The 15055-nt window shown below is 30.2% G+C and overlaps 1 long non-coding RNA gene across 1 annotated transcript in view; it reads right to left on the bottom strand.

Annotated features, from left to right (window-relative positions):
• Positions 1-15055, bottom strand: part of LOC123659569 — a 57320-nt gene that overhangs the window by 23114 nt on the left and 19151 nt on the right. The window contains exon 2 of the long non-coding RNA XR_006744035.1: positions 4770-4796. This is a non-coding gene — a long non-coding RNA (uncharacterized LOC123659569). The remainder of the gene's footprint in view (positions 1-4769; positions 4797-15055) is intronic.

The raw sequence follows: 15055 nt of genomic DNA, 5'->3' as shown, positions 1-15055 counted from the left end.
TAACAAAAGTCATTTCCAAAACAAGTAATCTCGATCGATATAAAATGTGTGTGAGCTAATTTACATTACTAAACAAATATATAGTACTTATTTGTCCGGAGTTTGTTTATTTAGCGTGTAATAGAAAAAAAAATCAATCAATAGAATAAAATTCAATCACATTTCCTTAGTTTTGTTGAGAATTCCAGAACTATGTAAATCGCGCTTTCCCTAATTATGTCTTACTTTCATTTTGCTAGAGTTTTAACTAAATTTTGTGTTATCAACGCATTTTTTAAATGTTTGTTTATTTTTTTTAGGCAATATTCATGAAACGTTGAATGGATTTCTTTATGACTTGGTATTGTGATAGCAAAGTTAAATCACGAGGTTTTTTCGCAATACAAAGAAATAACCAAAACACGATCGCTAAACGTGTACGCCTGTTTGTGATGGATAAAAACGTTCGGGATTATAATTTTAATACGAACAAAACATCAAAGTAGTCGATGATATCATGAACTTAAAATAACACACGTTCGGTGAAGAATTATTGCTGTAGGTTGAGAGACTTCGGAAAAACATTCCGAGTTATTTTAGTTTTTTATCAAGTGTTGTGTATAATGTTCAATATTTTTATATAAGTACTAGCGGCCCGGTACGTGCTTCGCTACGTATAAAGTGAAATAATAATAAAATTTTTTTTACATCAAATTCATTTATTAATAATACAAAAAAATATTTTATTAATTGCTAGCTATTTTAGAACTTAATCCAAAACATTTGGATAAACAATATTTTCTGTTTTTCCATTTTGAGTATGAATAAACAAACGGCTCTGGAACAGGCAACATAAAGTTGGCCATATGAAAAACATGATTCCTCCAAATTCAATTATAACGTTATCGATTTGATCAGGAGTTATTTTATGTACCAGCCAAATCAATATATGTGCGTGCGGCAATCCTCTTTTTTGCTATTCGTTGGAGTACATATGGCAACGCACCTCTCCAAATACAATAATTATAAAATTAAGTGCTTTAATCGAAGCACGTCCAAAATTAAATGATCTCATTAATCACATAACAAAATGCTTATACTGTCAACATTAAAAAAAATTTAAATTTCACAGCACAATCCCCATCTTAAAAAAAGTTTCAATTTGACACAAAAATCTCCATTACAAAAGGATGATGTTACAAAAAATGTGATAAATAAAGAACCGCTCGACGGATTTTGTGCAAACTTCACACATAATTATCATCTTCTAAATAGTCCGAACAAAGACTAAAAATTTGGTTCGGATAGGTGAGCCCGTTCTTGAGTTATAAAATTACAACGAAAAATGGCATTGATTTATATATATATATTTTATATTATATAAGTATTCAATAGTATTAATATTCATGTAACTGTCTTTATTACAATTTTTAATTTCACATAAATAAAATAAAACAAAAAAGTGTTTACTTACTTGGAATTGGTCTAAGGAAAAATTACAACGATTCGTAACATTTGGTTTTTAGATATTATTGAAAACATTAAAAACAACCGAACGGTTCTTGAAAATGATTTTTTGATTACCGATCCTCACTCGTATTGTTCTTGATCAAAAAACAAATAGCGATAAAATGCTTAACGGCCATACCATCGTCTGTTTCTTAGAACAATAAAATTTGTTCGGACTCATTATGTTCAAGAAGCGTAACTTATTCTTTGAAAATTAACTTTTGTAGAATAAGCAAATTGATTGTATCTTGTTCTCTGATCTTTGTTTCTGTGAACTCTGTACTTTGTATAAATATTTACCTACGCATAATCTATACTATCTAACTGTTAGAAGTTAAATAAAGTACAAGTCATGTACATTAATTTGTAAAATTACACCGGGCGAAAAAAAATATTATTACATTTGTATTTATAAGTAATAAATTAATGAAAGTGAGTCTAAGCAAATACAGGCATAGATTTATCGTAACAAAATTAATATTTGTTATTGTATAATAACTAAATATATATAACTTTATTTATACAACATATTATACATATTTTGGCATTTTTTGCCCAGAAAATCGGCATAGCGATTCAACGGGGAAATGCTGCCAGCATTCTTGGCACAATTCCACGCGGACATGATTTATACCAAAACTATCTGTAAACATTTAGTTCTTAAGTTGTGAATTGTTAATAACTAAATTAAAAGAGTAAAAAGTATAAACATGACCTCTATTTGTACATGTCTAAATATCAAAATAGAGATTCAAGTTAGTTTTAGATGTTTAGTAAAAGCGATCATTTATAAATACCGGCTGTAACAGCTTTCTCATTTATTTTTTCTACAAGTTCGTGGGTGTTAGATGACGTTGATATTGTTAATACGGCCGCTTTAATGAACGTATAAAAACATCAACAGCAATAAACATAAAACTAATTTTAGAGTATCTATTTTGAAATTTATGAGAAACCAACAATGATGTTTGGCATTTAAGAGAACTGATTAAAATTAATATACTTATAAAATCGTATATTTCTTTTTCATATTAAAATTTGTACATATAGACTATTATTATAAAATGAAAAAAATAAAATAAAAATAAAAACTTGTTTACTACACCTATTTAGTAAAAAAATTCTTTTTGTTTACAGTAAAGTAAGTATAGAAAAAGTTCATAGCTAAAAAGTCTCGAATGTCTTAAGATTGTCGCTGGCCCACATCCATTGTTTACACACAGACTGCGGTGTTTCAAGCTTGTAGTCATTTTGTCTATGGATTCCATTGTCTATTTTGTATATTATGAAACTATGCCCACGTAGACGACTGAATGGAGAATGACGAATACACGAAAACATTGTGTCTTTTTATCGCCCGTTTACTTCTGCTGTTAGTTTTAATGACGAGACTTTAAAAGACGCGAATGTAGAATTGTAATAACTTCTTATAGTTTTTGCAGTACTAATAAATTTGAACCGTTGCATCAAATGAAGCGAAAAAAATCTTACACTTATTGCTGTCGCACTTTTTGGTGTCAGTGATGTAATTGACATGTCAATCAAGCAACATGCAAGGGGAAGATATATTTGTTCGTTTGTAAATGATAAATTACAACACTATTTAACTAGTTATAATAGTTCCTTTGCCATTTCATACTTATAACTGATGAAGGAAAATACAAATCTACCTATATTATATAGGTACTAGCTGACTCGGCAAACGTTGTCTTGCCGCTAAACGCTATTTAAAAATAGGGGTTGATGGTAGAAGGGTGAAAATTTAGGGTTGTATCTATTTTTAACGCCAAATCATAATAAAATAAAAAATAAATATTTTTCTAAAAATTTTATAGAAAAGATTTAGGGGTGGACTACCCTTAACATTTAGGGGGATGAAAAATAGATGTTGTTCGATTCTCAGACCTACCCAATATGCACAAAAAATTTCATGAGAGTCGGTCAAGCCGTTTCGGAGGAGTTTATCTACAAACACCGCGACACGAGAATTTTATATATTAGATAAGGAAGCACATTCCTGTGGCAGTAAAAACCATATTTTATGATCTGAAATGGCTACATAGTCTATTTTATAAAATAGCAATTTAAATTTTATAAATTTAACAGCATTTAAATTTCAAAAGTGTTCGAGGAGCTAGTTGAATTCCTTGCCGCCTCTATTCGGCAGAATTTATATTTCACGCCGTTGGCAGCCTCTTATCATATAAGTATAATATATCAAATTTAAGATTTTCAATGTTACACAGTAATACCTGAATTTCAAATGTAATATTTATATATTGTACAAGCAAATAACCTTTTTTTCTTTATAGAAGAAAAGGCTTTCATTCAGTTTCGTTGTACTTATCGGCTCTTTGAATTCCACTCGATGATTATTCATGAATAAAGTATTTCTTGATATTCATTTTAAGCATAAAACATTAACAATTATATTATTTGTACCGTCTTTGTTAACTAAACTAATTATCAATCAAGCGTCGAGAATCGAGTCTATTTATTGATGCATCTCGTCGTATTCCCACAGTCGCAGCTGCACCTTATGAGGGGGTGGTGTTCCCACACATGTGCATGAAATCTGGCCACTGTACCACGTTTTACCCGGATGTAGACACAGCTTATACAAGGAAGCACCTTGCACAGCTGATTGGATAATTCATCTTCCTAGACCGTAACTTTGATGTACCTAACAATTTTTATATTATTAGTTTTAACTGCTTTAAAAACAGGAGTACTATATTTCAATCGATTTGCAATGTGTGATGTGTATAGGGGCTGCCTAATTGAGCCCACTTTTATTTTTTGTAAGCGAATATTTTATTTTGTAGTGGCATTATCAATAAGCGGTTTCAATAACCCATATAATTATTTTTTATTTTTTTTCGGAAAAGGAACATTAGGTACTTATCTACTCGCTGTGTATATCGAGCTGTACATTAAGTTTTAACTACAGTAGAATTGCATCAAACTATCTAATTTCACAACACTAAAAAATAAATATTGACGATGTCGTAATAACGTAATTTCATTACTTTCGTCTTTGTATGGCGTGTAATAAAATATAAGGATCGTGTAGGTTAAGGTTTTTTTCATGCAATACGCCTATTATATCACTTTATTCACAGTTGACTTAAATCCTTAATAGGAGTGTAGAATCGGTTCTCACATTGTTTTGTTTAATTATGTCAGTAGTTATTTATATATTAAAGTAATTTCCCACGCTTTTCAATACGTAAATTATAATTATTACAGTTAAAAATAATCGTACAGTTGTGGATACTTACGGTCAATGCTTCGCCAAGAGTTTCAATCTGTAAACAAAGAAAAAAATTAAATAAAAACTAATAAATTATACAATCTGTATTTATTTATAGTAATTACGAATACGATTTTAGTAAATGGTAATTAAAAAAAAACTGGTTTAACCACTTCTTTTATCTGGTGGGAAAAAAATAAATCTATGTATTACAAATACGGCGTTTATTCAGAAATCGATTCCATTAATCTTAATTTATCCCATTGTAAAGGCATCTCAGAGACGTGGGTAGAATTATAATGTAACCAACCCGTGAAATAATATGTTGAATAATGAATGGTACAATGATGCTGTTACAATTATTAGATCGACTCCGGTTTGGGCTACGTTTCATGCATTCCCTTAAAGGGTTCTAACTAATATCGAGACCTATTCAACATTTGTAGGTATATATAGAAGTGGTCTTTTAAATTTTACAGAAATTAATTTAAATTTAAAGTTATGTTAAAAAAAAGGTTATTTTTGTTATGTCTGTTTAGGTGTATGTTGTTAATCTCTAAAAACTATTTGATCTCGACGCCTTTCACGTTTGTAGTCGCTTTTCGTGGATGATTTATGTCTTTTTTTCGACTATTATATGATCTTGTCAGTATAATGTTTTATTTGTACGTTATTTAAAATAATGTTTTTGTATAATGATCTAATTGTAAGTTAAAAAGTTCTAAAAATTGGTTTAATGTTAAAAAAAAAGACAAAAAAATTAACAACAGTTATATCTATAGGCTTGTTTTAAGCTATAGGTAAATTATAATTTTGTAAAAATATACATAGTAACACAAACTTAACAAATTATAAGTTAAATTGTTTGGATGTTGTCAGTTCGCGATGAAATCAAACAGAACCAACTTTTGAGAAAACATATTTTGATATATGTATCGTTTTATTAACCGTTCTCATTTACATATAGAATAGTCATACATTTTTTAATCCAGCACAAAGCAAACAGTACACGTTTCATTTTATCCAGGTTAAAAATATGACGTGATTTTTCATAAAGAATGATAAAAAATATTTAATTATTTTTTTCAGTATTTTTAAAATACTAACGAAGTGCAATACTACTTTAAGAGGAAAAATAATAATATGTATAAATATCGAAAGTTAAAAGATAATATTATCGCATTGGCATTATCAGAACTGTCGATAAATTTGACATGTAAATTGATAACATTGTTGTTGCAGTACTAAATCGAAGTATTCAATCATTCACATGATCAGCTTACATATTTTTTTTTCATACGTTATATAGTCCTGTATTGACATCCTCATAGTTGAGAAGAAAAATGTGAACCATATTAATATCGTAATATAACAATCGCAGATAGCAAAGAAGGTTTTTAATTTTACTGATTGATTTCTAGTTTCACACAAATGTAGTAAGACACTCGTTAAATACTCAGAATTGTACCAGAAAATTAAACTATGTGTTGCTCTAAAAAAATAAAGTTTTTATTTTACAATTTTGCTTTATACATTAAAATACGAACAATTAAAATATAAGAACCTATCTGAAAAAGAAACGACAAAGAAAGAAACGACATTCAAACTTATTTAACCGATTCCTTTAAATAAAATTAAAATAAAATATTTCTTTTATATTTGACAACAAACGAGTGTCAGATCTCGATGAAATTTAAATGTGACCACATGATAAATATCAGCTTTCGATTGAATTAAAAATTAAAAGTTATGCGGAATAGATAAAAAGTTATGCGGTATAATACAACGTAGGTCGACGAAAAAATAGTCAAGTAAAAACGCATTGTTAGATATAACTCAAAAAGTAGTTGTTAGATCTCAAATAAATTTAAATGGGACCAAATAACACACACCACCAATCGATTTAAAAAAAGTCTTGAAATCGGTCCACCCAATCAAAAATTCTGAAGTTTCTGTTTTTGGAAGTCGGTAAAAAAGATAGTCACGCGCTAGATCAAACTCGCGACCGCCAGAGAGTTAGCTTTTTGCTTCGTCCACTACACTCCACTACGCCAAGGTGTTGTCAATATAAATGTTTAAAGAAAGAAAAGTTTTAATGAAAATCAGTACATACAAACTTCCATGCTACTCAACCTAACATGTACGTTCTTATGTCATATATGCTACATAGTGTAGCCAAGGTGTGTATACACTTACATACAAAATTAAACATCGGAACTCGTTAATGCGATAATACGCTCAGTTACATACAGGTTATATGTCAGATTCTGAGTCAAACGTTAAGTAGTTCTAGCATAGTTGTTTTTTACTTTAGCTTCATCAAAATATATGTATGACATATTATAATTTCGCATAGATATGCAAGATATAAGTTAGTGAAGATAGAAATAGAGTTACGTTTCGTATATTACTGAGAGAGCTGCAGCTAACGAAGTTTTACTTAGGTCGTGTGCTCTAAAGCACGTTCGTTTCTTTCTCGTAAACTTTTTATAAAACTTACCGTTTACGATTTATGGCCCCTTTTAATGAATCGGCAGGAGATAGTATAAATATATATAGATACTTTTAAGAGTTATGAACCGAGATAGAAAACTAGTTTAAATTTTTAAAATTTTTAAATAACTTTTACTGGCTCCATAATTATGTATGTAAGAGTATTGTGTAAGCTGGCAATATGGTAGTTAATTTTATACGGCCAATAGTATTTTAATGATTTCAGGGAAAACTTAAGGTATATAAAGTTATTATAAATATATATCTATTAGATTATTATCTATATATCGTTAGGAAAAAATATGAAATATTTGTATGATAAATATGAAAACGCTTAGTTATTGAACCCTCTATACAAACTTTAACGAATTGAATCAGATGTCAGTCATGGAATACGATGTCATGTGGTTACCGGCTCTCTGTGTTATGGCACAGTTAATGTAAAGTACGAAATATGAATTAATTTATCATACATAGTCTTAACATTGGTAATGTAATTATTTATTTCGCTAAAGTGCTGTATTAGTTAAGTTACTTTATAAATTGACTAGCATTTTGTGTATCGAATAAAGTTCTATTTGTCTTTCATTTTCTACTTGACCGGATCGCTCCACTTATTGCGGTATAAAAAACAATTGAAATTTGTCAGGATTTGAATCTGGGTATTGTTTTTGGTTAGCGGTTAAACAAAACGACTAATGAAATAACAATAAGTGGACCAAAAAGGTTAGCAATGTTAGTGAGTAGTAATATCTAAAACTTTGGTTCCTACACCTTGTTTATTTTAATTACGTCTTACGACTGAAAAATATTTTTAACATTTGAAGCTTCTAAGAAATCTTTTTTGTCCTAAGATCTTTTTAACCTAATAAGTAATATTGATCGATGGAAATATAGTTCTTTACACAAAAAATAAAAAAAATAACGATTGAGCAATTTTGTAAATCAAGTAAATTAATGTTAATAAATACATAGTGGTTGGTTCTATGGCTCTTATACTTTCTATTAATCAGTTTAAGGGCCTGTTTTACCGGTGGTAGATAAAGTTTATCCTGCAAATAAGTTGCGAGTAGACTTAAACAGCAGAAGGTACAATATATTTATTTTTTTATTTTACACTTTATTGTACACCAAACAAGAAATATAATAAACAAGAAACATTAACAATAATTAGTAGAAAAATGTACAAAAGGCGGCCTTAGGGCAAAGGAGAAGATATACTGACGGTGTAGGTGTAGATTTTAATTTTATAAAAAATAATGTGAAACAACTAAATATAGACATACATACATACCTACATAGATAGATTGTTTACATATACATACATATAATACACACACATATACGTACATACACACACATACACACATGTGTGTTCATACTACAATAAATAAGAAGTTTTTAAACAACAACAATATACCAATAGGACTTGTTAATAAACCTCGGATAATAAACTACAACTTTATTGGTGAACAGAAATATCTCATAAAGGGCAGTGGAATTCGATGGTAAAAAAGAATAATACATCAAAACTTTCAACCATCATCCGTTGAAAAATCAATCCTTTAGTATAAAATAGTCAAATATTCAAATAGCGTTACCCACAAACGGTGAAACAGACCCTAAGTACTGCACATACCTACTCGTATTATGATCGAGTTAAAGTACTCTTATGTCTATCTTCATTGTACTATTTATTGCTCTTGCGTATGTCATTGTCCTTTATAGTTGAGATTAATAAATGTGATTCAAATGAATAAATTCTGGAGCAAACACTTACTTATTTACATAAATAGTTTGCCTTATTTTTGTACGAAATATTTACCGGACTTTATTTTTTTGATCGTGACAAATAATGAACAATTATTTACATAATTATGTACCCATTATCTTTTTTCTTAAAGTCAGATAAGTTTATTATACATAATATTCAATAACTGTATGTAAACTTGTTGATGATGGGATCCCAGAGAAATCGAGGTAAACTGTCGACTACAACTGATCTGATCTGATTACAACTTTTGGAGTAATCTTTGATAATACGTATTTACTTGACTATTTTTTCATTTACCTACGTTGTATTACTTGTCGATATAATTGAATTTGGTTTTTTTCGTTTGCCTGCAAACACAAATATTGGTGTTTGTAATGAACAGTGCCAAACGAATTTAAATTAGCTATGTCACAATTAATTATATTGTTTAAAACAACTCTTAAAACATACTTACTCTTTACGATTAACTTAAGAAATTGAGTAAGAAACTTTCTTACGTGTCAATTTGTAATCAATTTGTAAGACGTATGCGTAAAGGTTGAGCAAATTATATACCATAACGAGAAACTCTCCAATTAGTATAACTATATCATAATAAAGTTACATAAAAATATTTACTTAACATAGTTCTTCTACAAATCCTTCCACATAATTGCGTTAGTCAATGGGGGTATAACAAAGAAACATTCATAAGGGTGCAGTCAATGGAACACGTTGGACAAAGAGAACTCTCATCGCTGATTTAAAAGGGTGGATGACACAAAAAGTGCCAGCATGCCGCGGTACTGCTGCAATTTACGCCATTGAGAACTTAAACATAGCATAGGAAATGGGTTTTTAATCTAACACAGCCTTATATTTTTGTTTATAGGTGATAATTATATTACAAGGTCAAATTACATTTAAATATCAATAGATGTGACTTAAAATGTAATGTTTAGGGTAATATGCCATCTAATTAATAGTTTTATTTTTTGTTATTAATAAATGATTACAGATAATAGAGAGTGATAATGAATAAAAAACATTATATATTTTGATCAATTTCATATAACAGTGACCGTGATGTAATAGAAAAAATGTGTGGGCTTACAGCTTTATCTTGACTGACGCCTGATACGGACTGTGATAAGATAACGTTGGCCTAATCATTATATTTATGTAACTAAAGTGTATTGATTTGCTTTAATTGAATAAATAAGTCTAATATTAAAACAAACTTAATATGTCACTTTTGTGATGTTGACTGTGGGCCTGATTCTTTTGCATGACAGTCGCACGTGCCGACTTACATCCGGTCGACCGATCATTGTGAAGAGTCCGGAAGTGGTACAATCTACATATACGCCACACGCTTATGTTATGCACAGGAGCGAAAAGGGGATAATACATAATCGTATGTGCAGCACGTTTACAATGTAGGAAAATAAACAGTTCAGACTCAGTGGAATGAAATCCTATTTCGGTCTAGTCTTGTTTTATTCTGAAACATACACAACATAATACAGAACATCAGTAAGGCTTATTTTTAGTAACCGATATCATAAACGTAGTTTTATGATTTTGCTAACCAATCGTCAATAATATCGTATTATTAGATTTGACTCTTTTAATAACAACTTAAACAGATTATTTTAATGCGGTAAATTTTAAAATGATTGAAAATAGTAATTCGATGTTATGAAAACGGGCTACTATATTCAATTTAAAATATTTATCTTGTTTCGATTCCACGATTATATGTCTTAACATCAATGCCGTTGGGTAGTATTTGCTATGCCGGCTATGTAAGTATCTGGGGGATTCGTTAGTAGTATAGTACTCGCTCATGTAACTAATGAGATCGGTATTGCGCAGATGTACGAATGGCTGCCAGGTATAACTCTTTGAAGTTGCATACATTTTTTATGTATTTCAAGATAAAGTTAATTAAAATATCTTTTCGCTGTCTCGGTTATCTGGTTCACCGCAGTGATGGACTAGTAGAAAGGGTTACATTATAGATAAAAATAATATTTTAAAGATTACTCCAAAGATAGTGTATGTGTGTGTGTGTGTGTGTGTGTGTGTGTGTGTGTGTGTCTGCAAAGACATCGCTAGTTTATAAGAAGGGTGACAGAAATTTGTGTTGAGCTTTTTAAGTTAAGTACGAGTAGGTACTACAAGAGGTACTAATTTTGCTAAATAATGCTATTCAAGTAAACAATGAATTGCAGGTTAAAATGACTGGATCTGAACGTATTTTTCACAACATGATTTGCAATAGCATCAGCAAATGAAAATCCTACGAGATTACAGAGTACACGTTACTTCACGGCTATTGTTTAAACACAATACATGAACGTAATGTTTATGTATGACTTTATCACAATTTTACTACCATTGTATCGTTTTCGTGGTTTTTGCTATTGTTTGTATTCACAAAACAGGGATTTAGTATCGCCTAAACAATCAGAGCGTTGAATTTAACAATTTAATGGTTTATTTTGTAGTTGGAAAATTAAAATTTGTTTGAAAACTCTTTTTAGTTTATTAATGCTGTTATTATTAGTCTTACAGGGTGATGACATATTTACCAATAATTGCAATTATATCCTGTATTGTATTATGCGTTAGGTATAACAGTTTACAGTTGAGTTACCTTTTTGAAGCTCCACACTCAAAAATATTCAATAGAATCTTTTTAACAAAGACCTGCGTTGCCCGTTAATACCCTCTTTATGAATTTGCAAGGTAAGTGTATGCTTGTTAGTACAAAACTACGAAATGAACTATATTGAGCATTTCTAAATATTTTACCTGATTATTTAAGTTACGACCATTTCCGTAACGTTAAACAGTTTATTTTATTAAATTAAAAAATAAACATCACAATAATAAAGATTGTGATGTTTATTAAATATAAATAATAATTTTGTTCAGTTAATAATTTTGTTTATCTGACAACAGATATGAAAATTTTCTTAATGTATGCCAAGGTTAAACACAGTTAGAAACTGTAAGTGTTTAGGTTTATTGAGCCTTAATGATTATTTCCTTTGCTCAGAGCAATTTCTTCTAGACCTAAATAGCACTAAAAAAGATTTTAGTAGCAATCTGCCTAAGAAATACTCCATCTAATTTAAAATTGCCGTTTTTATATTAGATACAGATTTGGATGCAACTGTATAATAAAAAATCATTATTCATTAATGCATGAGTCAACCCTATTGCACAAGACTACGCGTATTACCTAAACCCTCATGAATAACTTAGCATCGAGAAATCAGTCAAAGCAGTATTATACGTACTTATTATGAATTAAAGATTTGTATTTTTAGTTATAGTATATTGTATGCTAATTGTATTTAATAGTTCACAAATTATTGTAACAATTGAATCAATAATATTGATTTATTATACATGATATAATTAAAATAATAAACAATGGAATCGAACAAGGCACAAATCTCTTTATCTATTTCAATAATAAAAATAAATAAAAATAGCATTAAAATTTAAGACACACAAGACAGGAAAGCGGAGTAAAAGAGGAAAATCAATAAACATTGACATCAAGAGGGTTGAATTGGAAAGTAGGTCATGGCGGGATGAAACAGTATGCCTGTTGCCTGTTACGTAGGATTAAGGGAAATGTTTGGATTAGGGTAGATGAGTGGTTTGTTTGAAAACCGACGTCAAATTGATTGGTGAAATAAGCGTTTTTATATTTACACATAAAAATGTTATTGGAAAAATGTATTATCGTAAAGAAAAATATACAATTATCTTTTTGACCTACTATTGGTAATTTTTGCATTATATGTTTCCAAATGTTTTATTTAGTTGGACTTTAAACAGGTTACTTCGAGGTAAACTTTATGTGAGACACTTTGATGTGAGGTATTGTACATTTAATAAATTTGTCCGTTACATTATTTTATTTAAAGCTAGATTCTGTACACAATTTTTCCTCTTTTCTTCTTCTATGGGATATTCTGTTCATAAATATCCCATAAAATCACAAGGTAGATAATACGATAGTGATTATTCCGTTTATTGAGCTACATTCTCTGCGCGCGGAAATCATATATACCATGTACTTATATGTTTAGTCGTTAAAGCGTGATGAAGTAATGGGTAAGAAACATAAAAGTCACATGATCATTTACGTCTGAATGAATATTTTCAATGCTAAAACGAGATTGCTGGTTTCTTTGCATTATCTGACGATGTTACAGCAAGAGGAACCGCTGAGGACATTTGGTTGTATAGTTAATATTTTTACTATTTAAATTTATAGCAAACAAAATTTATAAATTATTATGTATTCAACATTATTTAGTAGTACAACGTTATTACTATTACAAATATTTTTCCTGTTTAATTGTAATTTTACCACTACGATGGTAAGCAAACGCATTGACGAGATAGAGTTAAAGATATACCCAAACATTAAAGTATTACTATTTATATTTCCACTGACATTTAATTTTAATTTGTATTCAGATCAAAGCTTTTCAGATCAAATGCGGTCAAAGTAGTTTTAAAACAAGAAGTTATGAAAATATGTTTTAAGTTGAACTAGTTTTATGTACACCTAGTAGACATAAAACAGTCACTTGTTTTTGATCAAGACAAATTCTTTTGCCTTTTTGGGATACTCCTTGTGTTGTAAGTTGCAACCCTTTATAAACAACGGTAACCGATTACCACCCAGGTATTATCTAATACCGGGTAGATTTTGTTGCCATTGTAGTGGTATATTTTTTTAATTTTAAGGTTCCACTCCAAAGGTGTATCCATCAGACAGTGATTCTAGCTCAAGATATAGTAAGGACTTCGCTTCAGCCTGTAATATCCCACTACTGGGCATAGGCCTCATTCCCCATGAAGGAGAAGGATCAGAGCTTACTCCACCACGCTGCTCCAATGCGGGTTGGCGAATATATTCCCTACTATGAGTAACGATCGCTATCAGGTGTACATGATAACAACCGGGACCGACGGCTTAACGTGCTCTCCGAGGCACGGTGGGGAGACCCACTAGGACTGCACAAACACCCAGACCACGGCAAACACCTGTATGGCCAGTACAAATGTTTGTCATGTGCGGGGATCGAACCCGCAACCGCCAGCGCAACAGGTACAATCCATGGCTGTGACCTCTGCGCCAACGCGGCGTCATAACGGTCAATAGTAAGGACTTAGCGAAGATGAATAGTTGAAGAGCAAAATTCTTTATGAAAACTAACACCTTAAGAGTTATTGATTCTGCCACCGTTTACCAGATAATTAATAAGTCAAATTATACCTTAATAAATTCCAGATACCAATTTTTTATTATACAATTCTTTACATATTAAATTAAATCGTTTTTCTCATTAAAATTTCGCAGATAAATCCGTAATATTAATATAATAAAGCTGAAGAGTTTGTTTATTTGAAGGTGCTAATCTCAGGATCATCGAATCCAATTTGAATAATTATTTTTGCTTTAGTCTCTTATTTACGAGGATTATTTGTTCGTTTATAGGATCAAAAAAGTAATAATAAAGTCAAAACATTCTGACAAGTACGATATTTAATGAAATTACATCCACAAGGTAAGTCTGGTATAAAAACAAGGCCTTAAACAAATATAAAACATAACATCGAGTTTTTATAAGATTAGCACGTATGAAGCCGTGTAATCGGTGTGTAACGGTTACGATGATTGATGCAGAGTTATCCATGACTAATTACACTTCACACGTGCCAAGTATCTAATACGAATGTAACGATTATACTGAGTCTGTCTATCTTCAAGGAACGCGGCGTAATCTCACGCTATTACGCGATTCCATAGCAAAATAGAAGTACCGTTTTGTAGCAAAAGTAATAAATCTTTACCATCAGTGTTGCAATTTGATATCTAAATCTTACTCAATAAAGTTACTTTTTATACACCGAAGCTATAAGGAAGAACTATAACTGTTAAGCCCTTTTATTACTACAATACATAATTAAATGCATTAGTAGGTACAAGCAACATTGAGAAATAATGCAATTCATTCTGAATTGTAATT

This window comes from Melitaea cinxia, chromosome 14 (assembly GCF_905220565.1).
Source record: "Melitaea cinxia chromosome 14, ilMelCinx1.1, whole genome shotgun sequence".
Taxonomy (NCBI): Eukaryota; Metazoa; Arthropoda; class Insecta; order Lepidoptera; family Nymphalidae; genus Melitaea; species Melitaea cinxia.
The sequence above is the reverse complement of the archived record's forward strand: the minus strand, read 5'-3'. Positions and strand labels throughout refer to the sequence as shown.